The sequence below is a fragment of the Podarcis tiliguerta genome (genome assembly GCF_965153285.1).
Source record: "Podarcis tiliguerta genome assembly, chromosome: 1".
Classification (NCBI taxonomy): Eukaryota; Metazoa; Chordata; class Lepidosauria; order Squamata; family Lacertidae; genus Podarcis; species Podarcis tiliguerta.
Window position 1 is genome coordinate 119,122,988 of NC_139534.1, and position 26,899 is coordinate 119,149,886.

The 26,899-nt window shown below is 44.1% G+C and overlaps 1 long non-coding RNA gene across 1 annotated transcript; it reads right to left on the reverse strand.

The window, feature by feature from the left end:
- Window positions 1-6,002: 6,002 nt before the first annotated feature.
- LOC310658034 lies at window positions 6,003-6,514 on the reverse strand. Its single transcript, XR_014502087.1, has 2 exons — window positions 6,393-6,514; window positions 6,003-6,362 (listed from the first exon to the last, which is right to left on the reverse strand). It is a non-coding gene; the product is annotated as an uncharacterized lncRNA (long non-coding RNA).
- Window positions 6,515-26,899: the final 20,385 nt, after the last annotated feature.

Sequence of the window (26,899 nt, forward strand, 5' to 3'; positions counted from 1 at the left end):
AACATATTGTTTAGCTATCATCTTTCGTTGCTCACATTAGTGAGATTAGCAGAATAACATACTTTGTGACTTAAATTTGGAAGCTAAGACAAAGTTGATTTAACCTTCTAGAAACAATAATCCAGGATGCTTTAAGGCAAACTGGATTTTCCTGGTATTAGCGCTTTTCTCCCCATTACAAACAACAGTCACACACACATTGTTTTGTGAAATAATAAAAGTAGTATTTACTTACATAATCCAGGTTTTGAAGCAGCAATTATAGTAGGAAAATGAAGGGAGGTTTGTAACTACTACCTAAGTTACCAAAAGTACAAAACGTAAGATCAAAAATGGTGTCTGAGCTGTAGAGCTGTAGAGTTCAGACATACACATGTGGTCAGCTTGGAACCATAATGAAGAAAGAAGAGGCTGCCCAGGCAGGAAGGAAATATGAGGTCCAGCGCCGAGGGCCTTCTGGCGGTTCCCTCACTGTGAGAAGCCAAGTTACAGGGAACCAGACAGAGGGCCTTCTCGGTAGTGGCACCCGCCCTGTGGAACGCCCTCCCACCAGATGTCAAAGAGAAAAACAACTACCAGACTTTTAGAAGACATCTGAAGGCAGCCCTGTTTAGGGAAGCTTTTAATGTTTGATGCATTACTGTATTTTAATATTTTGTTGGAAGCCGCCCAGAGTGGCTGGGGAGGCCCGGCCAGATGGGCGGGGTATAAATAATAAATTATTATTATTATTATTATTATTATTATTATTATTATTATTATTTATTATTATTATTATTTTACAGCTTCCTGTCAAGGCAGACAAAGGAACTGATTTAACAGAGTAATCTGTAGCAAATTTTACAGGAAAGCTCTGTGAGCCTCAGCCTCTTCATGTGCCTATCAGGCAAAACATTAATGGTTGGTTTGACTGCAAAAATCCTGCACACCCACTGCCATTACTGTAAGCTGGTGTGCTTTGTCATTGTTGCTACCACCAGCTTGCTTACCAGGCAGAGAGTTAATGGGAAAGGAGGCAGCTAGGGCTAGGAGGGAGATCAGTTCCACTTTGCATTTTAATGGGAACCTACCTAATTATCATTTCGAAGAACAATATGCGAGCCCAAACACCACTATGCTTCAAAATTTGCACATCTCTGAATTTTTTACCCTGCATGTGGGCAAAAATGCATACATTTGTGAAAATAAAATACACTTCTCCAGCAAATTAATGTGTGCAAAAATGCATATACTAAAGATGGCATTAAAATGTGTATATGAGTGAAAATAACATACAAAAATGCATCACGTTAGATGAAATTGCTGCAACAATTGGTCAAAACTGCATACAAAAGTATGCTTATTAGGATAAATTTGCACTAAATTGCTGATGAATTCTCATGAGGATTTTTTTAAACAAAATAGAAAGAAACCACAAATAGTTGCAGAAATGTGGGCAACTGATTTTAAAATTGGAAAAATGAGAAACTTCGAGAACTGAAATTTGTCAGTCTCTAGTTCCTTCTCCCCCTTTTAATCGTCAAACATTTTCCTCACTTCCTACATCACATGCATACACTTCATTCTTGTGTGTCCAATGTATAAGCCCTCTGGACAGAGAGAGTGTGAGCTCTGTGTTCTGTGCATAGCCTGGCACTGGTGCTAAACAGAAGTTCAGGTAGAATAATTCGTAACAGTAAAAGAGAAGCAAAGTTCACATCTTCATCTCATCGTTTGCCAAGGATGCCCTGACACTAAAGATCCTGCTGAACATGCAGAGAGAGGGGAACAATTGTTCTCTGTGCCACAAAGTTCACACCACTTACAGCACCACAAGTCTGAGATGCATAGCAAAAACAATTCACCTGATCTCTTCTGTAAACTGGAAGAACCTTCCTGTGCAGCTTTTGCCTTGATCTCCAAGCAAGCTTAGAAAATGATTTTCAGCTTTAATTTTAATGAGAAAGAGGAAGGTTTTGCTGCTGCGGGAGAAGTTCAGAATGCCTTAATGGAGCAGAAATCTTTGAATCTCCTAGGCAACCTACCTTGAGCTTTTGTTACTTATTCCTCTCTTATGTACACAATGAGTTCAACTCCTGCCGCTTATCTCGGAGCGTGTCAGTTTTCCGTGTACAGTTCTGCTGAGGTTTGGAGAACAATTAAGGAATGTGTCCACGTTGACTTGCTCAATAGAAAGAACAATGCCAAAAAGGAAGGAACTGTTCCTCAGGCACTCGTTACGCCGTTCTCATAATCATTGTGATGTCAGCTAATAACACATCTGTTCCTCACGGCACACATTAGAATCATGGCCATTTAGTCTTGGTAAACATAAGAAGTACTCAAGAGGGACTCATTCGCCACTCAACAGAGAATCAGTAAGGGTATCAACCAATTAAATATTTATTTAATTGCTAAATCATTCCCTCTCTTTTTTTCATTCCATCTGACTCTGCACTGGATCCAGCCATATCCTGAACAAAATTGGGCTGCTTTGGACAGAAATAGGCTTTGACAGAGTTGGGTTGAGACAGGCCCAGATCTCCCTGGACTGGGTTGAGCTGCCCAGAGCATTCTGGGGCTGTCAAGGGGCCCAGCAGGGCCAGGGGGTGGGGGAGAATGAGAGGCAGGCAGCCTTATCAAGAGCAGCTCAGAGGTCTTTGCAAGAGGGCTTTTAAACAGCCTGCACTGCACTTTGACCACATGGGTGGCGCTGTGGGTTAAACGACAGAGCCTAGGACTTGCCGATCAAAAGGTTGGCGGTTCAAATCCCCACGACAGGGTGAGCTCCCGTTGCTCAGTCCCTGCTCCTGCCAACCTAGCAGTTTGAAAGCACGTAAAAGTGCAAGTAGATAAATAGGTACCGCTCCGGCAGGAAGATAAACGGCATTTCCATGTGCTGCTCTGGTTCACCAGAAGTGGCTTAGTCATGCTGGCCGCATGACCCGGAAGCTTTACGCCAGCTCCCTTGGCCAATAAAGCGAGATGAGTGCCGCAACCCAAGAGTCGGTCACGACTGGACCTAATGGTCAGGGGTCCCTTTACCCTTTACCTTTACCTACCTGTTCCTAGGGAGCAGGGAACATTCTGGGGAAGCAGACCCCAACAGAAGTGCCCTCTCTGCTCACCAGCTGGTAAGCAGAGAAAGTGTGTGACCCTGCTCTCGGCAATGAAGCCAGGATGAAAGGCAGGAAAGGCCTCTCCTTCTTCTTTGCCCCCCACCTGATTGCATGCTTAATTAGGGTTTAAAAAGACATGCTGCAATACACTTAATTGTTACAGCATGCAGTGACTACTTTTGGAGCAGGAGCAACCTGTATATGTATCCCTGAGGAGTCAGAGGCTGCTGAAAGTACTTATTCATGCAGCTCATGGTTAAACTATGAAACTTGGTCCCCAGGAAGCAGTGATGGCCATCAATTTGCAGGGCTTTAAAAGAGGACAGCAGTCACAAAATTAAAAGACGCCTACTGCTTGGGAGAAAAGCAATGACAAACCTAGACAGCATCTTAAAAAGCAGAGACATCACCTTGCCAACAAAGGTCCGTATAGTTAAAGCTATGGTTTTCCCAGTAGTGATGTATGGAAGTGAGAACTGGACCATAAAGAAGGCTGATCGCCGAAGAATTGATGCTTTTGAATTATGGTGCTGGAGGAGACTCTTGAGAGTCCCATGGACTGCAAGAAGATCAAACCTATCCATTCTTAAGGAAGTGCTCACTGGAAGGACAGATCCTGAAGCTGAGGCTCCAATACTTTGACCACCTCATGAGAAGAGAAGACTCCCTGGAAAAGACCCTGATGCTGAGAAAGATGGAGGGCACAAGGAGAAGGGGACGACAGAGGACGAGATGGCTGGACAGTGTTCTCGAAGATACGAACATGAGTCTGACCAAACTGCAGGAGGCAGTGGAAGACAGGAGTGCCTGGCGTGCTCTGGTCCATGGGGTCATGAAGAGTCAGACACGACTAAATAACTAAACAACAACAACAACAAAAGAGGACTGGACAAATTCATGGGAGAGAAGGCTATCGATGGTTACCATCCATGATGGTTATGCTCTTTCATCACAGTTAGAGGCCGCAATGCTTCTGAATACCAATTGCTGGAAACCACAGAAGGGGAGAATACTCTTCTGCTCAAATCCTGCTTGGCTAGTTTCCCACAGTCAACTTGTTGGCCACTGTGATGCTGGACTAGATGGGCCATTGGCCTGACCCAGCAGGTTCGTCTTATGTTCTGGTGAAACCCTGGAGAGCTGCTACCAGTCAGTGTAAACAATACCAAGCTAGCTAGACCAATGAACTAGCTCTGCAATATGCAACTTCCAGTGTTCAATTCAGTACCTTTAGGACCAGGCACAGTACCTTTAGGACCTTTAAAAACGCCCCTTGAAATGTTGGAAGGGAAAACAAAAGCACTGGGAAGAGAAAGCTGCCTCCACTTACGTCAAGCTGAAGTTAAAATGGAGAGAATTGCCAGGACACCATTCAGAGGACACATGCGTTTCTTTAAACTCCTAAATGAAGTGGAAAAATGGGTTAGCTATGGTTGCTTGTGTAATTCCTTCCTCACCAGTCTTTTGACCTTCTCCAACATCTGTACGAGAAAGAAATGTGGAGCAACGTTCACTCTGCAGGCAATGGACGAAGGCAAGCCGAAGGACCAGAAGGTTGGAGCAAGAGATGGATGGATGGATGGGAGAAGCCATGACTATCCTACCTTCCCCTTCATTGGGAAGCTTCAAGGTAGAAGCACATCCTCTTTACAATCTGGAAACCCTAGGAACCAATGACTCAGAAACACCACAAAAGCAGGAGAGCAGCTGTGCCTTTGGGACACTGCTCTTGGACCCAGCCTTTGTTCACCTTTGGGGTTTTGTTCTGCATTGATCATCATCAACAGTGGAATGTTGGTCATGCTCTGCCTCCACAGCTGGAGGTGGCAATGTTTCTGAATGCCAGTTGCTAGAAACCACATGAGCAGAGAGTGCTTGCAGGTTTCCCACAGGCATCTGGTTGGCCACTGTGAGAACAGGATGCTGGACTAGGTGGGCCATTGGCCTGATCCAGCAGACCCTTCTTCTGAATAGCTGCATGGGACTCAGTGGAGAAATCACCCACAACAGAGTTTCTCTCTCATTAAATATGTGTATGTGTGTGTGTATATACATATATATATATATGTGTGTATATATATATATATATATGTTGTTTAGTCGTTTAGTCGTGTCCGACTCTTCGTGACCCCATGGACCAGAGCACGCCAGGCACTCCTGTCTTCCACTGCTTCCCGCAGTTTGGTCAGACTCATGTTCGAGCTTCGAGAACACTGTCCAACCATCTCGTCCTCGGTCGTCCCCTTCTCCTTGTGCCCTCCATCTTTCCCAACATCAGGGTCTTTTCCAGGGAGTCTTCTCTTCTCATGAGGTGACCAAAGTATTGGAGCCTCAGCTTCAGGATCTGTCCTTCCAGTGAGTAGTCAGGGCTAATTTCCTTAAGAATGGATGTGTTTGATCTTCTTGCAGTCCATGGGACTCTCAAGAGTCTCCTCCAGCACCATAATTCAAAAGCATCAATTCTTCGGCAATCAGCCTTCTTTATGGTATATATATATATATATGTATGTATGTATGTATGTATGTATGTAAAGGCAAAGGGACCCCTGACCATTGGGTCCAATTGTGGCCAACTCTGGGGTTGCAGTGCTCATCTCGCTTTATTGGCCAAGGCTCACAGCTTCCGGGCCAGCATGACTAAGCCGCTTCTGGCGAACCAGAGCAGTGCACAGAAACACCGTTTACCTTCCCGCTGGAGCAGTACCTATTTATCTACTTGCACTTAACATGCTTTCGAACTGCTAGGTTGGAAGGAGCAGGGACAGAGCAACGGGAGCTCACCCCGTTGCTGGGATTCGAACTGCTGACCTTCTGATCGGCAAGTCCTAGGCTCTGTGGTTTAACCCACAGCACCACCCATGTCCCATATATATATATATATATATATATATATATATATATATATATGTATACCAACCACCAAAACACAAACAGTGAAACCCCCCAGGCGGCTGATACATTGGGTGTACATAATCAATAATAACATATTCAAATCAACCATATGTACAATTCTATATACCTTAACATTCCTCCCTCCACAAGGTTTATTTAACTTTTAACGTTTTCATTGCCCCACAATTTTCAAACCTGCCCAAATAGTTCAATATCTTCTCAAACCAATCCTCCTCCTTCTCACTGACCTTAAACCCTTTCATTTTATGTATCTTCACAGTTAGATATTCTAAGATTATAATATTTTTTCCATTTTTCCCTCCATTGGTTCACCCCTAGCTCTTCTGCATGTTTCCAATTACTCGCTATAACCTGCCTGGCTGCAATTACCATCAATTTTACCCATTTACATTCCTCTTTTGTTTCTAACTGGGTGCTACTCAGGCTAATAAGAACCATTAATTTAGATATTTCCACCTTCCTACCCACAATTCCTGATATTTCTATACCAATCTGTTTCCAGAATTCATATATATATATAGTTTCACCAGACCAGGCATTCCCAAACTGTGGTCTACCTGCTTAACTGATGAAATGTGCAATATGTCTGTGAAGACCAGGAAAAACAGTTGCTCCAGAACAAATGAAAAGGAAGCAGCTTGAAAGTGGTGGAGAGAGGATTAGGAACCAGAAATACATTGTGTTTTGTTGTGTTACAATTTGATTTTTTTTTTAATGCAAGCATCATGCAGCATAATGCATTGCAATTACTACAGGAGGCACACATGCAGAATCATTAAGTGTTCTGTCAAGACCCATAGCATTATCAAGCTGTCCAGGGGGGGCAGAGAACCCCTGCCCTAGACCCTTCCTCAGTAATATCTAGGAGAGTTCGTTCTCTGCTAAGTTAATTTGCGAAGATTTCACAGCCTGTACTGTTCAAAGTTTTCTAGGAAACTGACTCAAACAATATCTGGTCCAAGTGCCTGGTGGAATGTCCTGCAAGTTAATTGGTTGAACATATCCCATTATGTGTAAACTCCTTTGTCTCCCTGCCTGTTTGAAGAGTCATCCACCGATCACCACTGATGGGCAGCTCCCATTCATTATGATGAACAGCTGCCCAGCATAACTTCTAAAGTTTAGCGGATGCAAATGAGGACATGCTGATAACACTAGTCTACTTTTATCCCAAGAACACAGCTCTAGCCCTCCAGTGCAAAAAAGCTCCACACAAGCCTGCAGAAAGCCCCCAGCCAATTTCTTTCCTGTATACCCCACCTTATTTATTTCTAAGTATTTATAACCTGCTCTTCGCTGAATATTTCAGAGCCAGTGTGGTGTAGTGGTTAAGAGTGGTAGTCTTGTAATCTGGGGAACCGGGTTCGCGTCTCCGCTCCTCCACATGCAGCTGCTGGGTGACCTTGGGCCAGTCACACTTCTCTGAAGTCTCTCAGCCCCACTCACCTCACAGAGTGTTTGTTGTGGGGGAGGAAGGGAAAGGAGAATGTTAGCCGCTTTGAGACTCCTTAAAGGGAGTGAAAGGCGGGATATCAAATCCAAACTCTTCTTCTTCTTCTTCTTCTCTATTAGTTTACAGTTCAGTGATCTATTCTGTATAGATAATACAGATGATGATGATGATGATGATGATTATACAAGGAGGAGGAGGAGGAGGAGGAGGAGGAGGAGGGATGTTGGGAGAGGCAGGGTATCAAAGCTGTCCTGCAATAAATGGCTCAAAATTCACCCCACTATTTTGGCAATTCATCAACAATAATAATAATGATAATAATAATAAAAAATTGGATTTATACCCCACCTTTTCCTCTATGGAGCTCTATGGCTGCAAATCTAGCTCCAGTTTACTCAAGGAGTAAACCCCTCTGATTTCAATATTAGGCAGGATTGTGCTGTAAGTCGGCACCACTCCTTCTTCATTTCTCTTCCTCAGACTTATCAAGCTACACTTCACCTTCTTCCAATGCTCTTTCTGTCTTCTCTTCTACACTCATCCTCGGCAAACTCAATGTTCTGTTGTCTTATAAGATTTGAAGACTAGACCGGAGCGGGTTAATGGAGCCAGAAGGACTAGCGACATGGGGGAGCAATTATTTATTTCATTCCACTGAATCCCAGACTTAATCTGGCTGATCAGGGCGTCAGCCAAATTGCGTTGAGAAAGGATTGCGGAGCCCAGCAGAACTGCTCACCAGCATCGTGGTAACAGCTGTAAGAATGCTATATCATACGTTGCTGTGATATATTTCTTATGAGTTGGTGGTTTATAAATATCCCCCACCCACCCTGAGCTGCTGTTCCCAGAATTCCCTGGGAAGAGGGATCAGCTGTTAAACCACTCTGGGAATCCTAGCTCTGTGATGGCAGGCGAAGAGAAATGGACAACATACCAAGAATTATTAGAATTGCATCAAGGAGACTATAAAATTTAAACAAGGGAACAGCTAAAGGGGAAGATTATAGTGTTAAGTGGCTTTCTTTTATGCAACTAGCAGAGAGGTTTATACTGGATAAAAAGACTGGGTATAAAACAAGGAAAGACTCTGGAAATTCAACCGTTCACAGATGATGAACATGTTATTGTGAAAATGTGTAAAATTTGTTGAAATTCAAAACAGAAGAGCAGGTTAAAGAATGCATGTTTAAATGGCCAAAATAAAATTGTTATAATATACAGGTGGAACAGTGATACTATATTCTTCCTTTTGTTCCTGTTCCCTCTTAGATTAGATTTTAAAATAATAATAATATAATAATAATAATAATTTATTATTTGTACCCCGCCCATCTGGCTGGGTTTCCCCAGCCACTCTGGGCGGCTTCCATAGAAACAAAAAATACAGTAAAATATCACAGATTAAAAACTTCCCTGAACAGGGCTGCCTTAAGATGTCTTCTGAATGTCAGGTAGTTATTTATCGCTTTGACATCTGCTGGGAGGGCGTTCCACAGGGCGGGCGCCACTACCGAGAAGGCCCTCTGCCTGGTTCCCTGTAGCTTTGCTTCTCGCAATGAGGGAACCGCCAGGAGGCCCTCGGAGCTGGACCTCAGTGTCCGGGCAGAACGATGGGGGTGGAGACGCTCCTTCAGGTATACTGGGCCGAGGCCGTTTAGGGCTTTAAAGGTCAACACCAACACTTTGAATTGTGCTCGGAAACGTACTGGGAGCCAGTGTAGGTCTTTCAAGACCGGTGTTATGTGGTCTCGGCGGCCGCCCCCAGTCACCAGTCTAGCTGCCGCATTCTGGATTAGTTGTAGTTTCCGAGTCACCTTCAAAGGTAGCCCCACGTAGAGCGCATTGCAGTAGTCCAAGCGGGAGATAACCAGAGCATGCACCACTCTGGCGAGACAGTCCGCGGGCAGGTAGGGTCTCAGCCTGCGTACCAGGTGGAGTTGGTAGACAGCTGCCCTGGATACAGAATTGACCTGTGCCTCCATGGACAGCTGTGAGTCCAAAATGACTCCCAGGCTGCGCACCTGGTCCTTCAGGGGCACAGTTACCCTATTCAGGACCAGGGAGTCCTCCACACCAGCCCGCCTCCTGTCCCCCAAAAACAGTACTTCTGTCTTGTCAGGATTCAACCTCAATCCATTAGCCACCATCCATCCTATCTTTTATTCTGGTGTATTACAAAAAGGTACTTTGTATTGGGTATGAACTTTTGCATATCTTTTGATAAGCATAATAAAAATAGATATTAAAATAAAAATGGAATCATAGCTCTGTGGGAGGAATGGGGTCTCCTAACAACTCTGAGCACCCTTCGCAAATTACAGCTCCTGGAACTCTATGGAGGAAGCCATGACTGTTTAAAGTTGTGTCATAGTGCTTTGAATGTCATAATCAGATAATGGGGACTACTCAGCCCCTATTTCCCACTGCAGCTCCTCCTCAAAAAGCCACTTCTGAGGATCAAGGCACCCTCTAGAATGGGAATGTTGTGCAGGTGGGCAGGGAAGGGCTATAAATGCAGACCCTCCAACATGCCGCTATGTGAAATCAGGATGTGCATCTTTTGTAAAAGGCGAAAGATTTAAACGATCTGAAGAGAAACCACAACTGCAGCAAGAATTTTTTTAGCAAAAAATTGGAAAACACAAGAATACCAACAGTGGAAGATTGGCAGATGAAGATGATGGACTTTTCGGAGCTTGCTGACCTGACTGGAAGAGTCCGTGACCAGAGGACTACCAGGAGGAATGGATGAAATTTAAAGACTATTTAGTTAAATATGTTAAGTTAACTTAATTGGAGAAGCGTGCAAATATCAGATAGCCTTAGGATTTAAATATGTAATGTGATGAATTAATATGTTTAATGCCAAATTTGAAAGAAAGAAAGATGTTAAGTGATTAAGTTAATTTTATAAGAATCTTGGTTTTGGAAAAACTGTTAAAATGATATGCATTGAAATTCAACCGGGGGATACGAGGTAACAATGTCACTAAGAATGGTTTAAATAAGGCTGAGATTTTTGTTTGTTTATTTGTCTGTTTGTTTGTCAAAAAAACTTTTTGGAAAATTAATTTTAAAAAGTTGGGGGGGGGATGTGCATCTTTTGGGGCTGTAGTTCCGTACGAATCACATGACTCGCACAAAAGCACACACACACCCCAAATGTGCCAAGTGACTGCCTCAAGTGCAGAAGCCCCCCAAATGGATGTCTTTGGGGGCTGCAATCTTGCAGGAGCCAGGTGAGTTGCACAAGAGCAACCTCCTTCCTCCGCAAAGTGTGTTTTCCAGGGCTGTGCTGTCACGGGAGCCAAAATGGAAGATCCCAGGAGCTCATCAGAAGCCAAGGGTGGCTTCTGTAAATCTGGGGTGTCCTGCTTAAAGTGGGCAGTGGATGGGCATCCAAACATGCAGAGGTGGAATGGATAGAAATCTGTGAGACTTCCTCTGCTCACACAACGCTTTACGTACAGTGCCTGTTTGCACTAAAAATGAATGACAACAAGAATATATGCAAAGCACATGCTCTGCCCCTGAGCTGTGGCCACGAGTCATTACGAGCTCAAAATTACAATCTCTCATAGGAGGGACAGGGGGTGGCGGCACTGTGCAGTAATATACTTTCCAGATACCCACATGGCCCGACAACATTTCTCTGAGATTAAGAATGTTTTTGCAGGCATGCACAAACAAACGAGTAAATTGGAAACAGGAGTCGAAGCCGGGGTTTCGTTCTGGTGTATCCTCTCTCCCAGGCTCTAATAAGAGGAGCAAGCTGTTCCCCCCACTGCGAGTGGCAATGGATCTCGCTAGCATACAGCTATTGGCCTTGACAGATCTCTCACTTTATCTAGACGCTGCTCCCAGTTTGGACGGTACATTTGCTGTGCCATTAAGCCTGCATTATAGGGAAAGAGGCAAAACTTTCTGTGCTGGTCTGGATTCTATTAAAGGATCGTATTTCCTGCTACACCATACCTCTTCCCCACATCGTTGGAACTGGCAGAAATGCAGAGCCACAGTAGGCTCTGAGAGTATGCAAAAAATTGCTCCAGGGTGCCAAACACTTTAATCCCAAACAATATAAAATGGCTTCCTGCCAACCATGATACACACATTCTTTTTTCCTTTCTATTTTTTTCCCCAAAGCATCCCAGCTCTGCCAGCAAATTAGGATACCTACTCTGAATGTCAGATGACTGGGGGATAATATTGTGCTTACCGTATTTTTTGCTCTATAAGACGCAGCAGACCATAAGACGCACCTAGTTTTTGGAGGAGGAAAACAAGAAAAAAAATATTCTGAATCTCAGAAGCCAGAACAACAAGAGGGATCACTGTGCAGTGAAAGCAGCAATCCCTCTTGCTGTTCTGGCTTCTGTGATAGCTGCGCAGCCTGCATTCTCTCTATAAGACACACACACATTTGCCCTTACTTTTTAGGAGGGAAAAAGTGAGTCTTATAGAGCAAAAAATACGGTAGCTTCCGACTTTGTTCTTGAACATGCTCATTTGCCAACCATGCTTGTTTTAACTATGATTGTTGGTGCCCATGGTGTTCCTGCTTTCATTTTTAAATATAATTTTTATTCAGTTTACAAATAAGACAAATTAATACAATTCAAACAATTTATAAAACCATTCTCTCATTTCTTGACTTCGCTCAACTTGCTTTCAATTGTGTTTGTGCCTGCAAAGGATTTGGTGCAGACGAGTTGCTTCGTTTCCAGTCAATGCATGTCCCACAATTTCCTGCTGAAATCCTGTAACTTTTCATACCTCAGATATTTGGGGTGAGGGGGTGTTTTCCCCTTTGGACATACAACTCCCCCCAGACATTGGGGAAACACTGCAGAACAACTAATCTAGCAGGATGGTGCATGGACAGTTCAGCACAAATGCACCACTAAGGCACCATTATGTTAACAACATGTTGCAGAATGTGTCCAAACACAAAAACCAACCTGGAGGGATCCTCAACCACTTCCCACCTGTCTTCCTTTTTTCTGCACAGCCAGTCTAAAGGGCACATAAGAAAAGCCTGCAAGATCAGGCCACTGTCCCGTTGCAGGGCTTCTGCTGGCGGGACATGTTAGGTGAATCCTGCCCAATAGATTCATGGAATGCACTGCCACACCAAGTGGTTGTGGCTACTGCCTGAGATGGTTGCAAAAGAAATCGATACAAATTCAGTCCAAAAACCTTTATTGCATTAGCAAACTGCCATAGCAAAATAAGACAATACAAAAAAGAAAAAAGACAAACTAGCGACAAGCAACCCAGCAAAATTCAGGTGTTTTGGCTGGCGTAGTGACATTTAAGTTACCCGAAGACAATAATGCAAAGATATAATAGCCAGCGCCCAAAAACTAGTATGCGGGTATATATAAAGCACAAAATGGCCCCAGAACAGACTCAGCATATTGAGTTAAAAGTAATAAAAAGATTAAAACAGGTCCAGGTCTAGGGCACGCTACCCTGTCAGAGTAGCCCTGAGTTTCAGAGCCTGCACTATGAATATTGCCACCCCACGTGAGATTTGGGGATTTGCGTCCACAAGAAGCGATTTCAAACAGTCTTCCTTAGATGTAATGGTGGACGGAATCAAAAGGAGGAGCTTAGATCTTATTGGCTCATAAATAGGGCAGTAGAAAAAGAAATGTATGAAGTCCTCTACTTCATTCATTGTGCATGGACATAGACGCTGGGTAATAGGGGTCTTAGAATAAATCCCCTGCAGGAAGGCCGTGGGTATAGAATGGAAGCGGGCCATAGTAAACGCTCTTCTCAAGTTGGGCTCCGTCAGGTCTATCAAGTAGTTGGCAAGTGATCTTACCACTTTCACTTTAGGGAGCCACATGGAGAGGCGAGCTGAGGTGGACTGTGCCCGGTCCATGGCCTCGTCTCTTGTAAGAATCCAGGCCCGGATTTTATGTTTGTCCCAAGAGGACAGCGAGTCAAGATTTGGGAGAGAGTAGCGTGCAGTAATAGTCACCATGGCCTTGGACCATTTATTGCTTTGAGAACACGTTAAAAAGGCTTGCCTGGCTAGTAGGGGACCTGGGGCATTGATTAATTTACAATAAAAGCTAATAATTCTAATGTGGGCTCTCGCAACAATGGAGGGGAGGCCCAGTTCTGTTCTTAACTGTGCTGCAACCGAGCCCTTGGGGAGACCCAGTATCTTCCGTGCAAAAGAGTTTTGTAGAATCTCCAGCCGTTGTAGTGTTTTTAAATTCCACCCCCAGATTTCAACCCCATACAGTAACATCGGGAGGACTTTGCTGATAAATGCTTTTCTGATTGGTGGAACCAGCTGGCCGCCTTTTGCATAGTAGAATTTCTCCAAGGCTTTGATGGTTCTGCGGGCAGCCAGGATGGTTGTATTTAGGTGAGCTGACCAGCTAAGCCCATGCTGAAAAATGATACCCAAATACTTGAATGCTGAACAATGTTCAATAGAATGGCCCTCAAAATTCCAGAGTGACTTCCGAGTTTTCATGCCAAAAGTAAGAATTTTGGTTTTGGCGAAATTAATTTTAAGGGAGTTGGTATCACAATATGTCATGAGCCCTCTGAGCATGTTGTTTAAGCCCAGCTTGGTTAATGACAGTATCACCATGTCGTCCGCATAGAGTAATATGGGGATCTTGAGCTGTTGTAAGGAGGGGGCAGATTGATTTAGGGCCTTCGTAGTTGTGACGATGTCATTGATATAGAAATTGAATAGAAAAGGGGCCAAGAGGCAGCCCTGTTTGACCCCTTTATTCAGAGGGAAAGAATCAGAAAGAGCTCCCAGAGGGCCGAATTTTACTCTGGCCGATATGTCATTATGAATTTCCATAAGAAGGAGGAGGAGTCTCTTATCTATGCTGGTATGACTAAGCTTCTGCCATAGCCTATCTCTGGGAATGGAGTCAAAGGCGGAGGTCAGGTCCACAAAAGCCGCGTGTAGTTTGCAGTTGAACCTGTTTAGGTATTTATCAATCAGGGTAAGTAGAACAAGACATTGGCCAGATGTGCTGTGACCTTTGCGGAAGCCAGCCTGTTCCGGATGGAATAGCTTTGTTTCTTCTGCCCACTCAATTAATTTCTCTAGCAAGAATCTAGAGTAAACCTTGTATGATATGTCCAACAGGCTGATAGGTCGGTAGTTGCGCGGATCTTGTGGGTCCCCCTTTTTATGTATTGGGATAACTATGCTCTGTTTCCAGTTAGGTGGAATCTTAAGAGTAGCATTAATGGTGGTAAAGAGAGATGCTAAAATAGGGGCCCACCACGACTGGTTCGATAAGAATACCTCAGGTGGTATCATGTCCTCCCCCGGGGATTTATCCCCTGATAGCATGCTAATTAGTTGAGTACATCTCTCTGGGGAGACTGGCTCCCAGGTGGGCAGGGCAGATGCTGGAAGGGTGGTGACTACATTTACGTCAGAATCTGAGGTGGAATACAGCTGAGCAAAGTGAGAGTGCCAGCTGGCTGCTGTGATGTTATTAACAATGAATGAGGGGGGTCTTAGACCTGCATTAATTAAATTCCAAAATTTCTTGTCGTCACGGGTTTTAATGGCCACTGACAGAGCCGACCAGCGTTCTTTCGCAAAGAGCAATTTCTTATGTTGGAGCAGCTTCTTATAGTATGAACGAAATTGGGCTAACTCCCTGATTTTGCTCTGAGTGCTGTCTGCTTTCATGTCTGACTGGAGAAATCTAAGCCTACTTCTGCACTGTTTGCATTCTTGGTCGAACCAGGTTTGATTCTTCCAGGATAGAATCGCACGGGAAGGTTTCGTAAGCGAAGGGAGCAAGTAGACTAGAATTTGCTGGAAAATTGAGAAATGATTCACATTCGTTGTTAACAGCTGAGCTTTCAGGGCTAGGATCTCAGGGGAATTTAGGAGGACTTTTATGTCTTGCTCCAGGTAGATGTCCCACTTCTTGCGTCCGGGGGCCAGGGTCGATGAATCCTGGGGGTGTGGTGAGCTGGGAGGCCCCAGCTGTGTGTGGTGAAAGGAGATGGCAATTGGAAGGTGGTCACTTTCGGTTCTGTTGAACACATTGAAACAGTATGCCTCATCATTAAATGCTGAGGAGGACCAGATGTAATCTATAACACTTGCCCCTCTAGATCCTAGAAAAGTATAGTATCCCCCGGACCAGTCTTTGGGTGTGCCGTGCAAGCTGTGCAGCCCGCAGTTTATAGTGAACTCCAGCAGTATGATGCCAGCCCTATTAATGGTCTTGTCCTGTGAATTCCACGTAGGAAACCACTCCTCTTCTATGAATAATTGCGACTTATCGGTGAATAAGCTTATATCTGCTCCGATTCTGGCATTGAAGTCCCCCATTATAAGGATCTCTGACTTTGGAAATTCAGCCCCAGATTTATCTAGAATAAATCTTAAGTCCTCCCAAAGCTGATTTGAGTGAGAGGAGGAGTAGGTAGATGGATTGTACAAGTTTACACATATGAATTCCCCAAGCGAGCTGTTAGTGATGTGCAAAGTTTGAATGTAATTACTCTCTAACCAAAAGATAGGAGAGATATTAAGCTGAAGCTCCTGCGAAACAAATGTTACCAGGCCTCCACTAGGGCGCCCATACAAGTGTGTTTTGGTCGCAGGAATCACAAAGGCGTCATAGCCCGGTAGGGATGGGGGGGGTGAAGATTCTAAGCACCAGGTCTCTTGTATACCCATAATCTGGAATTTCGCTAAAAACTCTTTCATATCCCCGTCATCCTGTTTGGACGTCCATCCTGCCACATTCCAGGATAGCACATTAAAGCAATTTGAGGAGGGACTATGTGCTAGTCAATTGCTCTGGTTGCTGGTGGGAAGGACATTGCCAGGGGTCTGAGACAGCTCCAGGCGAGGTACTACCGAAGGTATCGAAGGGGTGGTGAGTTGATTGATGTGACCAGCAGGGTCTTCAGTAAAACCTAAGTTGTCTCTTTGCACAGTGGGTTCCTTAACGTTTATATATTGGCTTGAAAAGGTTGCGGATAAATGAGGTTCTACCAAAAGAGGTTGACTGGCAAAGGACGAGGATATAGAGTCATTTGACTGGACCGCACTGAATGAAGACTCCAGGTCAGGCATAGAAGAATAGGACATTGACAGATTACCAGGATGAGGTGTGTTTGGCGCGTTACTCTTTAAGGCGGAGGACGAGGTAGTTGATTGCAGATCTATTAGTAGAGGTGAAGGGGGTCTGCGTTGCGACGGTGTATGAGGAGCTTCCGCCAGGCAGACTGCCAAATCATCCGTTATTGGAGTCCCAGTATTTGGCAGGGGTTTCTGGGGTGTTAGCCCCTTCATAACTGGTTTCCTTTGATTTAATAGGTTGCTATGTCCAGGATTTGAGGAGATTTTCTCTTGAAGTACATGTGTAAGATGCTGCTTGAGTGTATCAAGCCTGTTTATAACTTCCTGCTGTTCTACTAATGGCAACTCGCCATAGGATGAAATAAGGTCCCTCTCCTCTGAGATATCCAGATGGCTGGGCCCGCTTTGGTCATGCTTCTTTGTTGCTGGAGTAGATAAACCAGGAAGCTTGGGCTGAGAGGGAGGGTGAGGTTCCCGGGTGGACAACTTGAGTTTCAAGACTGAGTCGCGCCTGTCTGGCGGGCAGCTACCTTTTTGTACGGTGCTGCGGAAGAGAGGTTTAATCCTGGTGTCATTAAAGACTCTTGTTGGGAAGATGCCCCAGGTGGCCAGAAACGCTTTACGCCTAACCAGTATGGAGGGAATTTTTGGAGACTGGAAGGAGAGCAATACTTTTTGGAGCCGATGGTGGTAGTTTAAAAGTTTCACTGTACTGAGGTCTATTAGCGGAGGCCAAATCTGAAGGAGTTGCCTCAGATGATCTTTGACATCTCTCGAATTATTCCACCTTGGGGACCTGGGGTCCCTACTGTGTATAGTTAGGCATATTTTGTTTGGTTGTAAAATCAGAGATTGAGAGTCCAATTGAGTTTTTAGGAGGTGACCACCAGTACCACTTTCATGTCTAATAAGGGAGGTATACCTCTGTCCCTTTAAATCCCTCGGAGGCAGAGTGTGGTTGAGCTGGAGCTCTAGCAAATGGGCCTCAAGCTTTTGGTGGAGATTATCCACCTGCATGGAGATCCCATTTATGCTCTTAAAGATGCAGCGCAGGGTCCTGGTTATTAATTGGAAATGATCGAGTCCCATGCCATCGCCGAGGGCCAACTCGGGCTCCCCCTTCGAGGTGGCTCTCACCTCTTTGTCATTATCGTTGGCATTATTCGTTGTCTTCGAGTTCACCCCCTCCACTTCTATATCGGCTGCGAGGTCAATTAAAGGATTAAAACGATTGTGAGTTTCAACCATGTAGCTAACTTCCTCATTATTTCTATTACAGTTAAGAAAAAAAGTATCAATCTTGGACTGTTTGGGCCTCGGGGGAGGCATTGCCTCATCCAGGTCCCTTGGCCGCTTGCCATGGCCCATAGTGGAGATTAGAAGCAATATCCACAATAATTGGAAGTATCCTAATACACCTTAGAGAGTATTGTAGGAAGCAGGGGAGTGGAGAGCGAAGAAGAAACAAAAGTAAAGTTCGTTGCTTACTTACAATTCTCAGTCATTTCGGTTCAATGTCTTAAAGGTCAGACTTAGCAAGAGTTATCAAAAGTAGGATAGTATCGCTCTTGTAGTCTGAAGAGCAGCTGAAATGTGGGAGTGAAGGCTAATTATGTCCGAAACAAACATGAAGCAGAGCAAGCATCCCGCAATAATCCCATTTGAACCTATCAGTTCATGACAAAATCGATACAAATTCATGGAAGAGAGGTTTGGCAATAGCTACTAGCCATGGATGCTATACAGTGGTACCTCGGGTTACAGACTCCGCTAACCCGGAAGTAGTACCCCAGGTTAAGAACTTTATCTCAGGATGAATAGAATAGAATAGAATAGAATAGAATAGAATAGAATAGAATAGAATTTATTAGTTATACCCAGTGGCGTAGCATGGGTTGTCAGCACCCGGGGCAAGGCAAGTAATTTGCACCCCCTAACCCGTGGATTTGCGCCCCCTAACCCTAACCCCCAGATGTTGCTCCCGGTGTGGCCGGGCCCCCCTGCACCCCCCACGCTACGCCACTGGTTATGCCCCGCCCATCTGGCTGGGTTTCCCCAGCCGCTCTGGGCAGCTTCCAACAAAGTATTATAATACAGTGGTCTGTTAAACATTAAAAGCTTCCCTAAAGAGGGCTGCCTTCAGATGTCTTCTAAAAGTCTGATAGTAGTTCTTCTCTTTGACATCTGATGGGAGGGTGTTCCACAGGGTGGGTGCCACTACCGAGAAGGCCCTCTGTCTGGTTCCCTGTAACTTGGCTTCTCGCAGTGAGGGAACTGCCAGAAGGCCCTCGCACTGGACCTCAATGTCTGGGCAGAACGATGGGGGTGGAAACGCTCCTTCAGGTATACTGGACCGAGGCTGTTTAGGGCTTTAAAGGTCAGCACCAACACTTTGAATTGTGCTCGGAAATGTACTGGATGAGAACAGAAATTGCGTGCCGGCGGCACGGCGGCAGTGGGAGGCCTCATCAGCTAAAGTGGTACCTCAGGTTAGGAACGGTTTCAGCTTAAGAACGGACCTCAGGAACGAATTAAGTTCGTAACCAGAGGTACCACTGTATGGAACCTCTCCCCTCAGTGTCCATGTGCTACTGAATACCAGTCGCTCAGGAGCCAGATTAAGGTACCCCTGCCCGTACGGGCCAGTCTTGCCAGACTCTAGAGTTGTGCGCTCATCTCACTCTATAGGCCGGGAGCCAGCGCTGTCCGCAGACACTTCCGGGTCACGTGGCCAGCGTGACAAGCTGCATCTGGCGAGCCAGTGCAGCACACGGAACGCCGTTTACCTTCCCGCTGGTAAGCGGTCCCTATTTATCTACTTGCACCCGAGAGTGCTTTCGAACTGCTAGGTTGGCAGGCGCTGGGACCGAACAACGGGAGCGCACCCCGCCGCGGGGATTCGAACCGCCGACCTTTCGATCGGCAAGTCCTAGGCACTGAGGGTTTAACCCACAGCGCCACCCGCGTCCCAGGAGCCAGATTAGGAAAATGCCATTGCAAGCATGTTCTTCTTGTGGGTTTCCCAGAGGCATCTGGCTGGCCACCAGGGAAGTGGGTTGCTGGAGTAAATGGACCACTGGTCTGATCCACCAATGCACCTATTTACATTCTTACACATGGCAGCCAAATAAGGTGCCTAATAATAATAATAATAATAATAATAATAAACCTCCTTCTGTTTGTAGCTTATGCTACACACACATATAAGCCGGCACACATGGCAAGGACCTGTAAACATGACTGGGTATCGGGTACCCATGGAGCGCTTATATGGGAAAGGCCTTTGGCTATGGCTCGTGTCACCCATAAATCAGGCCTGGAAAAGGCAGACTGGGATTATGAGAAAAGAGAAAACAGAAGTGTTATACTTGCTGCGTTACAAAAAGTCTTTTGTGCTTTGGAAGACTACAGATTGAAGTGTCAGCTGGGAAAAAGTTGCAAATAACACCAAGCGAGAACTTGTTGCTTTGAATATTCACGGAGGACCACGAAGTGGTGTAACAACGTTGGAAGAACCGTTTTTCAGTGTCGAATCCATGATAATCCACCCCCATCGTTCTGCCCGGACACTGAGGTCCAGCTCCGAGGGCCTTCTGGCGGTTCCCTCATTGCGAGAAGCAAAGCTACAGGGAACCAGGCAGAGGGCCTTCTCGGTAGTGGTGCCCACCCTGTGGAACGCCCTCCCAGCAGATGTCAAAGCGATAAATAACTACCTGACATTTAGAAGACATCTTAAGGCAGCCCTGTTCAGGGAAGTTTTGAAACTGTGATATTTTACTGTATTTTTTGTTTCTATGGAAGCCGCCCAGAGTGGCTGGGGAAACCCAGCCAGATGGGCGGGGTACGAATAATAAATTATTATTATTATTATTATTATTATTATTATTATTATTATTATGCTTGGAGTGTTACCCCCTGGGAATTAGCAGCACCCTGCTGCAGATCTCTTGGTCTGCAAAAAAGAAAGAAAAACCAGCCTCCTGGGGCTTAGTCTTATTACATGCAGAAATAAATTGCACCGAAGAACCCCAGGACATGTTCTATTCAGCACAAAAATCTGTTTCAGAAGAATCCCTGCTTCTTATTCTGCTTTTATTAAAACCAGATTTCTAGCACATGTGCTGGGCTTGAAAATGTGTGGACACATTGCCTTACAAAAACTCAGAAGCCTCGGCTATTTTCAACTGATAGTTGTGTGTCCAGATGATCAATGAGTTCCAGCTAGCGGACACCCAATAAATATGATTTGGGCATTGTAACATTCAGGTAATGAAATTGGTAAGGGGGCATTTAAGACATTGTATGAAATGAATATATTTAAACATACCATTTAATAACATTTTAAAAACATTTAAAGTGAAGGCACAAGCTATATTACAATATTTAATATATAGCCTCAATATTAGTAGCTGCATATTAAGTACATCAGCAGATATAAAAATAACTACGTAATATTAGACATGTGCAGCAACCTCAGATTTCTTTGCATCCCAGTTCAGTGCTTTGGAAAACAGAATGCCTTGGTCTGAGGCATTTTGGAGATTGCCCAGTTTGGCTCAGGGTTCTAAGCAAAGGTAAAGGCCACTTCAGGAATAATTAGGATTCATACCCTTCACAATTTGTGAGATTTTAAAAATTGCTATAATTTTTTCTCCTTTGACAAAAGTGGATGGAATTTGCAGACACAGTAGCCCCTCCAAAGTGGATAAAGCTAAATTACTGCTAAATTATAGACAAATGGATCTGGGGTCTGTGTGCTGGGCACCTTTAAGTTTAGAAAAGAATGTCTATGGCCTTCTTTTTGGCAGAACTTCATGAAATTTGCAAGCATCATAGACCCTTCTATCTAATTCCTCCTCCTCCTCCTCCTCTCCTTCTCCTTCTGCCTCCTTCTCCATCTTCTTCTTCTCCTTCTTCATGCCGTCCTTTCCTTTTCCATCTGTCCCTAAATGGCCTGTGTTGAAAAAGCCCTTGCTTACAATTGCTCAACTGGAATGAGGACAAGTTGTTTTCAGTGGCCACCTTCCAAATGCTTGCGCTGTAACTTTTGTCATGACTAGTCCCTGGAGGCATCTCTGGACCAAATTTCGGATGCCTCCCTCATCATGCTGCTCGCTTTTTCTCTTTCTCTCCCTCTCAACATCATCATAGGATCCTCAGGGAGACAGATATCAATACCAGCCAAGTTACTGGATGCAGATGCAACACTGGCTCTGCTGCAGATCTAAAACCAATCTGTTTGGAGTTTAAACGCTATAGCAAGTTGAAAAGTCAGGATTTCAGATCCTCTTTGGGGGTAAGTCAGCAATGGTCAACACAGGCATCTGTTGGGCATTGTAAAGGCAGAATGCTGGATTAGAAGAGTCTACAGTCTGAATCAATAAGTCTATTATTATTATTATTATTATTATTATTATTATTATTATTATTTGTATACCACCTTATACCTGCAGGTCTGTCTTCTGGTGTTCTTAATATGAGTCAGGAGCAGCATATAGCTATTTCTTGAGGCATTTGATAAACCAGTGCTGGCTAGGGTGGGTATAATGATTATATCATACTCTGAAGTAGTACCCAATCTCATTCAGGCACCAACATTTTCAACAGAGTTGTCACATTACATGCACCAGAATGCCAAACAGCATCATTATTTAAACACTATACATCTTGACCACATGACATTTCAAAGGGCCAAACATGACATGAGGTTAATTGTGCAAATGTAATCAATGTGCCTGCTTTAAAAAAAAAAAAATGCAAATAGAAGCTGCAGGGGTGGATTTGACCCATTCCTCTCTTTAATGGTCCCAAGAAAAATTACTCATCTAAGGCTTATATTCCTATTGGGAGGCTTATATTTGTATTCTCCTGATGCAAAGAGGAATTTTTGACGGGCAATTTTCGTTGGGGCTGCACAGGGAGGAAAGGGTTAAACTCACCCTTCCCACCACAGACCCTAGAAAGCTGCCATTATACTGAGTCAGACCCTTGGTCCATCAGGCTCAGTAATATGTACATTGACTGGCAGCGTCTCTCCAGGGTTTCACGCAAGGGAGCTGCTCTGGCACTGAGCTATGGCCCTTCCCCAATATTCCCTGCAGTCCTGCTGCTGGTTAGCCCCCAACTCAGGAACTACAACCTGCATTCTTTAAAAACATGCACTATAGCCCCATTGATGCAAATAGCAAACCATGTGGTGCAATCCTAACTAGGTCTTCTGAGAAGTAAATCCTGTTGACTAAAACAGGGGTTACTTCTGGATATATGGAGTGCAGACTTGGAGCATTTAAAAGATCACACCGCATATGATAAATCACTCTTTCCCCTCGTTTTTACTGTTCTTTTGAACTTGGCAGATGGTGCCAGTTTTCACAGTTAGTAGCTTCCTATCTGACAGATGGAATCTGCCGGCTTGTGGTGGGTAGAACATGTTTGGGTAGACCACTGCAGATAACAAGCTCAGTTTTGGCAGTATAAGGAGAAGCGGTTGGTGCTTTAAAGGCTTGCTAATGCCTCAGTGTCAGATGTAAACAGAGAGGAAAGGGGCTTGCAAGATCAAAAGGAGTTACTTCCAAGTAGGGATGCATAGGATTGTGCTTTATTTAGCATGTTTCGTTTTGTCAGAGATGATGGCCTTGATCTCCCCCATATTCTGTAATTAATAATAGCTGGACACAAGCAATGCCTTGCATTTGGCAGGCAAGAAACCTAGGGTGGCGTCCAGCGAGGTTTCGCTCAGGGAAGGTCCACTGAAATTAAGGGGGAAACTAACTAAGGTTCATTAATCTCAAGGGATCTGTTCTGCAGAAGACTTACTTAAAACACAACCCAGTGATGTGTATAAATCTCCACCCCCTTCAGTTATGCACATTCAGCAGCAAACATCAATAAGAAACTCGACTTAAATACCAAGGGCGTCTATTTCATTACCCGTCCCTGGCACCAGAACAGACCCTTTTGCCCACCCCCCTTGCTCTGTGGCAGGATTGATTTAATTATTCTATAACTATTCCTGTAAATTGGTGTTCTGCCTTGAATAATTCGGGCGATAGCCGTTGCACAACAGCCTCTGGCAGTTTTACCTCATTGTTGAACAGGCCTGGTACAGCCCGGCTGAATATTTAACCTAAAACTTCCCTTTCTGCTCAGGCCAATTACTATTTGTTCCACCCTCATTGACTAATGAGAATAATTGATCCTTGTCCTCTTTGTAACATTCTTTTATGCTTCCTGTTATCGTGGCCCCTTGCATATTTCCCCCCCCCCCACTCTTCCCCCTAACTTGGCGTGTGATGCCAAGTTATCTTAACCTTTCCTCTTGGGAAAAGGTTAAGATAACTTGCCAAACAACTTTAATACCATCCTCTACTGCTCTCCTCTAAATTCCTCCATTTGTCCATTGATTGGTTAGGTGTTGTTGTTGTTGTTTTCCCCTCCTTCCCCTTTCCACATAAAAGTTTGGAGCCCAGAACTGAGTGCAGCCACTCCTGTTAAGCTTTAACCAGCAGCAAGCAGAGCGTAATAATTACTTCAGCAACCTGACTGACCCCATCTAATAACAAAGGCAAAATGTACTCTGCAATTAAAAGTCCAAACACTGCTAAAGTATTTTCCCCAAAAAAGCACAACCCAATAATATGATCTTTCAGTCAAAAACTCCTAGAGTGTGGTGAGCACGGGAAATCGAAAGGATGCCCTTAATTGAAGACATATTTATATATTTCCAGTCCTAGTTGTCACTCTGTGCTTTGGGCTACAGTTTTACTTCTACCATGGGACATGCTGTACTTCAGGGCTTGCCCTTTAGTTGTCCACCCCCCCCCCTCCTTTTGTTTCACCCAGACTTCCTTCCCGGTTGCTTCCTCTGGTCCTTTCCACATCAGTGAAATTTTCTACATACTTTCCACCATTGCTAACATCCATTTGGCACTGTGAGTGTTGAAAGATTTACAGCCTGAGTTTAAGCATGTTTACTCGGAAATAATGTCCCACTCACTTCAATAGGACTTCCTTCTTACCAAATATGACTAGGATTACAGACTGTGTGTGTGTGTGTGTGTAATTTTTTATAAATTTTCTATTTAACAATTTAAAATACTCATTTTACATCCTTAAGGTATCAGTGACTTCCCTTCTTCTCTTTCCATGGTTCATTTTACATATCATAAATCCCTGCATATTTTACAAAAACTATACCATTCAGTATTCCATTATTGCATCCATCAAAACTTGTTTACACTGTTGAATTTATCTCAATGCTGCCAGTGTTTTCAGATTTACACACTTATTTCCCATACATTCAATAAACATTTTCCAATCTTTTTTAAACGTATGTTCTTCTTGTTCTCTTATTCTATATGTTAAGTCCGGGAGTTGTGCATATTCTGTCAACTTAAGTTGCCATTCTTCTTTCATTGGGACCTCACTCATTTTCCATTTCCATGGGCTGCAGCAGTAGCATCCATAAATAACCTTTTTTGACACCTGGAAATTTCGGTCTGAATTATCCCCAACAGAAAGGACTCTGGGGTTGTTGTTGTTTTTTGGAAAGTACTTTAAAACATTTTTTTCAATTCATTATGGATCATTTCCCAATACTCTTTTACCCTTTTACAAGTCCACCACATATGAAAGAACGTTCCCTCCACCTCTTTGCATCTCCAGCACTTAATCTGATTCAGTCTTATACATCTTAGCAAGGGATTACAGATTTTAGACCTTCCCAGACTATTGTGTTTAAAGCAACCATGACTGTCATAGAGTAATAGAACTGTAGAGTTGGAAGGGACTCCGAGGGTCATCTAGTCCAACCCCCTGCAATGCAGGAATCTCAACTAAAGCATCCATGATGGATGGCCATCAAAGCTCTGCTTAAAAACCACCAAGGAAGGAGAGTCCACAACCTCCGAAAAGAGACCGTTCCACTGACAAACAGCTCTTACTGTCAGAAAGTTTCTCCTGATGTTTAGTCGGAATCTCCTTTCTTGTAACTTGAAGCTGTTGGTTCGAGTCCAACCCTCCAGAGCAGGAGAAAACAAGTCTGTCCCATTTGACAGCCTTCAAAGCATACCTGAAGAAGCGTCTCCACCCCCATCGTTCTGTCCGGACACTGAGATCCAGCACCAATGGCCTTCTAGTGGTTCCCTCACTGCGAGAAGCAAAGCTACAGGGAACCAGTCAGAGGGCCTTCTCGGTTGTGGCACCCTCTCATCAGATGTCAAAGAGATAAACAACTACCTGACATTTAGACATCTGAAGGCAGCCCTGTTTAGAGAAGTTTTTAATGTGTGACATTTTAATGTATTTTTAATCTTTGTTGGAAGCCGCCCTGGGTGGCTGGGGAAACCCAGGCGGATGGGCGGGGTACAAATAATCTATTACTACTACTACTACTACTACTACTACTACCTTGTCAGCATCATACATTTGTCATGGATGAATCATAGGAACACAGGTGTCAGGGCTAGAGCCAGGAATGGGTTAGCAATAAAATAAATAAATCACCCAAGGCCAGTGAAGTTAACTCTTTATTCAAGGAAACAAACTACAGCTAAGGCCAAATGGTCTCAGCAACTCTTTCCAGGAGGTCTTGCCCCAATGAAGTAGTTGCCCCCTAGGAATGTAAAACTCTCCAAGTGCTGTGCGGAATCTAAATCCATTTGTAAGCACTAACCCTGTTCCATTTTAGAACAGAGTCAGAAGTAATCAGACCTCCTTGGGGCATAATTTGTGGCTATGCCTGGTTGTTTCTCTCAGTAAAGTTTAGTCCCACTCATACTGTTACATGAAAGCTAACCAAACATGGTGGTTGTTTTACAATATTGATTCACACCGTCAAGAAAGAAAATTGCTTTTTTAAAAAATTGTACTGGATAAACACGATATAAAATATTCCCTGGCATGAGTATTTTTACATGTAGGAATGTCGAATGGCTATATTTCCATGGAAATGTGATACAAAAGCACCATTCTCTGCCCCCCCCTTTTTTTTTGTCTTGCCCGCTCATATATAATGATGGCATGCTTATCTGACCTCACACAATATGCACAGAGCTAGAATTATCTGGAAAGGAGAGGTGATTGTTAAACCACTCTGGAAAGTATCACTCTGCAAGGAGAACAGGAGTCTCCTAGCAACTCTCAGCACCCAGAACAATTACACCTCCCAGAATTCTTTGGGGGAAGCCATGACTGGTAAAGTGACAAGGCTGTTAGTTCTTTAAACCTATGGTGTGGGTGTCATGGTAATCCACTGCCATTCTTCTTGCAAAATCAGGATAGATTTACTTATGAAAGAAAGAAAGAAAGAAAGAAAGAAAGAAAGAA